This window comes from Littorina saxatilis, linkage group LG11 (assembly GCF_037325665.1).
Source record: "Littorina saxatilis isolate snail1 linkage group LG11, US_GU_Lsax_2.0, whole genome shotgun sequence".
Classification (NCBI taxonomy): domain Eukaryota; kingdom Metazoa; phylum Mollusca; class Gastropoda; order Littorinimorpha; family Littorinidae; genus Littorina; species Littorina saxatilis.
In genome coordinates, this window is record NC_090255.1 from 6,848,391 (window position 1) to 6,852,949 (window position 4,559).

A 4,559-nucleotide genomic window follows, 5' to 3' on the forward strand; every position below is an offset into this window, starting at 1 on the left:
CAGAGAAGAGATCAGGAAGGCCATCACCCTACTAAAGAATGGAAAGGCTGCTGGACCCGACGACATCCCTGCAGAAGCATTGAAAGCAGACATAGATGCGTCAGTAGAGATGCTGTACCCACTCTTTGAGAGAATCTGGGATGAAGAAGATGTGCCGACGGACTGGAAGGAAGGTTACCTGGTTAAACTTCCAAAGAAGGGAGACCTCAGCAACTGCAGCAACTACAGAGGTATCACGCTCCTATCTGTGCCAGGCAAGGTCTTCAACCGAGTCCTCTTGGAAAAAATGAAGAATATTGTTGACTCACAGCTGCGAGATGAACAGGCGGGCTTCCGGCAGAACAGATCCTGCACAGACCAGATTGCAACACTTCGCATCATAGTCGAGCAGTCCCTAGAATGGAAGTCACCGCTGTATATCAATTTCGTCGACTATGAGAAAGCTTTCGACAGCGTGGATAGAGAAACCCTCTGGAAGCTCCTCAGGCACTACGGTATCCCAGCCAAGATAGCCAACCTGATCAGGAATTCTTACCACGGCATGTCCTGCAGAGTCATCCATGGAGGGCAGCTCACAGACAGATTTCAAGTGCGGACAGGAGTTCGACAGGGATGTTTGTTATCCCCCTTTCTCTTTATACTTGTGATCGACTGGCTCATGAAAGAATCCACCAACAACCGGAGGAATGGAATCCAGTGGACTCTATGGAGCCAACTTGATGACCTGGATTTCGCCGACGACCTCGCACTCCTTTCCCATAACCAACAACAAATACAAGAAAAGACAGACATTCTGACTGCCACATCGTCACAAGTGGGCCTCAATATCCACAAGGACAAGACCAAGATCTTGAAGATCAACACCACCAGTAAAGAGCCCATCACCCTAAGTGGAAGTCCCCTTGAAGAAGTGCAGTCCTTCACATACCTTGGCAGCATTATCGACCAGCAGGGAGGCACAGATGCGGACGTCAAGGCAAGGATCGGCAAAGCAAGGGCCGCCTTCATCCAGCTCAAGAACATCTGGAACTCCAGACAACTGTCTCTAACCACGAAAATCCGACTGTTCAACTCTAACGTAAAGTCGGTGTTACTATACGGAGCAGAGACCTGGAGAACGACCAAGACTACCATCAGAAAAGTCCAGACCTTCATCAACAGCTGCCTCAGGAGGGTCCTCAAGATCCGCTGGCCCGAAACCATCAGCAATGCCGACCTTTGGGAAAGGACCTGCCAACTTCCGGCAGAAGAACTAATCAGGAAAAGGAGATGGGGATGGATTGGACACACCCTCCGCAAACCACCAACCAACATCACCAGACAAGCGCTGAGGTGGAACCCCCAGGGCAAGCGAAAGAGAGGCCGTCCAAGAAACACCTGGCGACGCGACCTGGAGGCCGACACCAGAAAGATGGGCTACACCTGGAGTCAGATAGAAAAGATGGCCCAGGACAGAGGACTCTGGAGAGCTGTTGTTGGCGGCCCATACCCTGACAGGAGTGACGGGCATTGATTGATTGATTGATTCTAACTAAATCGGTTATACAACATCAAAGAATATTTACCTCACTTCGGCAAGTCATTCGCTCTATATAACTTCCATCCGTCCTCTGTGACAATTCAGGTAAAAGTGACCGGGACAGCTCACCCGTCCACCAGTTGGGGTGGATTCACAAAAACTTCACGTGCAACGTGACAAGACAAAAATCCATGGGTGTTTAGGCTGTAAACCTTAGCAATCCATAGGTGCTTGCACTTGACATTATTTTACCCAATTAATCAACATCATGTTCGTAACATCACCTCTTTCACCCGAGAAAAAATATACGAATATTTTTGTTTTTGTTTCAAACACATTATTTACATATTAACAATGTTCCGGTATCCAGTGTGCAAATGATCCTTTGTCACAGTCACAAAATCACAAAGATTATTTTTTTTTAAATTCAAAAGTGGAAAATACGTCGCTGACTAATTCAGAACATCCAAAATCGACTGTCATGTCAGATCAGCAATACATCCATTCATACCTGTTACAATTCCTTCTCATGGGATAATACCTCTCAAGTCCTACTAATATGCACCATGCATTGAATTAGCGACACAAGCATCCATAGCATCCATAGGTGCTTGCACTTGACATTATATTATAACCAATTAATCAAAATCATGTTCGTAACACTGATAACTAGCTTGTTTTCTTGCGAAGAAGTTTCATTTTGTGTTTGGTAGTCCTTTTCTCTTGGGTTAACCGTTAGGACTAATTAGAGTGAAATAGCTTTGATAGACATTCAGCAAAAATTGAATACAGAACAAATCACAAATGGTCCATATTAAGAGCCTGGGCGCCTAATATAGACCAGTCAAGCGGCCTTCACGAATCACTGTAAAAAGCCCCCAATACTTCAAAATAACATGATACAACTTAGTGTACAAGTCAGACTAATTAAAATATGCTTTAGATTTATCTGTTTCGGGTCGATGAGAGCATTATTTGAAGCACATCAGGAAACTAAAGAAGCTTATCAAAAACAGAGTGAAAATAAGTGAAATTATCAACTTCCACGAAAAGAAGACTTTTTGTTATATTTTTTTAAAATCTCAGCTTCTTAATGAATTAATGAAAATAGCCTTTAGCTTTTATTTTCTTCGATTTGTTGAAGGTGGTCCATATTAGGGGACTCGCACATACTTTGAGGTTTTGCTATTATTTTTTATTTGCAGGAGAAACTCGGGGTCAACACTGCTAAAATGTAACAAATACCGTCTTAGCTGTCATATATAGCAATTTTTGTGTGATAAAAGCTTTGGCTGTGGACAGAAACGAGTCCGTTTTAGGCGGCAAATTTAGAGTGAACGCTGCCAAAAGTGAAAAAAGAGAAAAAACTTAACGGTTTTAAGGTTTGTGTTTCTGCAACTGTTTTGACATGTGCAAGTTATCCAGAGAGGGTGAATACAGCGAATGAAATTGTTTTGAGCGCTCTAGCGCCGTTAGTTTGTCAGAACAGGAGGTGGTCCATATTAGGAGCCGGTCCATATTAGGAGCCTTTCCCCTAATTCAAAGGTAGAATGATATGAACTTATTATTTTTTCTATTTTTGACAACACCGACATTTCGAGGCCCCGAGGCCTTGAGTTCGAATCCCTGCCAAGTCCTTTATTTTTTCTGCTCGATCCTTCTTGACAAGTATGCTCAGCTCTAAGAGAGCAAACCGGATGTTACCACTGCAAAATTCAAGCGTTGACTGAAGCTCTCAAGGTCATACACGCCGTATAGATGGGGTTTCGGGTAGCGTTTGCTGTACAGAATTTTGTACATGATTTTCAGCCCTATTTTTTCAAACTCGTAGCCCCGGATAGTCATAAATAGACCACAGCTTTAAAGGCCCGCAGACCCCTCCTACCGTAAACCATCTGTTTCTGATCACTGAGCTCCCCGAGCTTTTACATACAGTGCAGACATACTCCCATTTGAACGCTTACCGCTCGGGAACATCCTGGCTGCTTTCCGTTGAGAGTGGGACATTTTTCAAAAATGTATTTCGTATCGATAGACCCGTGTGAATCGGACGCCTCGTTTTGGCGCTGGACCTAACTTTTAAAATCTATGGACTACGGGATTGTATTTCAGCTTAATAATCAGTGAATTTGTTCATTAAAATTCTCAAAAAAATAATCAAAATTGAAATTGCCGCAACAGATTCAAAAACGATTGAAGAATATTCTTTATCATTTCTTAAATGTGTGCATAAGTTGTCAATGCGAAAGAATGTGTATGAGTGCGCCTTGAGTCTCCTTGTGGTGAGATATGTGCGCGTTATAAATTCTCGTATTATTATTATTTATTAAATCACAAATAGGAGGTTTTCGGCGAGCCCAGCCTCACTAGTATTGTTGATTTATGATCTCAGGTTTTCAGTGTTGATCTTTTGGTTTCAGATCGACATATTGACTAAATGTTTTCATATCGCTTCACGCGACTTGTTTTCGCAGTACGATCGCCACAGAGCAGACTTTGCACTCTACGACACGGGAACATAACAGCGAAGATAATCACGCGCAAATCCTCTTATCTGGTACTTCCTTCCAGCTCTACACTGATCTTGCCTTTCGGTCAGTCTGTTACTGATTCTCTCTCTGTCTCTCTCTGTCTCTCTCTGTCTCTCCCCCTCTCTCTCCCTTACTATCCCTCACTCTCTTTCCCCCTCGCTCTGTCTCTGTCTCTCTCTGTCTCTGTCTCTCTCTCTCTTTGTCTCTGTCTCTCTGTCTCTCTCTTTTGGTCTTGGTCTCTGTCTCTCTCTATCTCTTTCTCTGTCTGTCTGTCTGTCTGTCTCTGTCTCTCTCTCCCTCCCTCCCTCTCCCTCTCTTTCTCTCTCCCTCTTCCCCTCTTTGGCCCCCTCTCTATCTCCATCTCCCCCCCCCCCCCTATCTCTCTCCCTCTCCTAATCCTCGTCCTACACATTCCTGCATGCACATACGGGTCTTTGATCATGAAGTTAACCATGAAGCAGCCGTGGGTGTGCCCGATGCTTGTCATTGATTGGCTGGTTATCACGCTT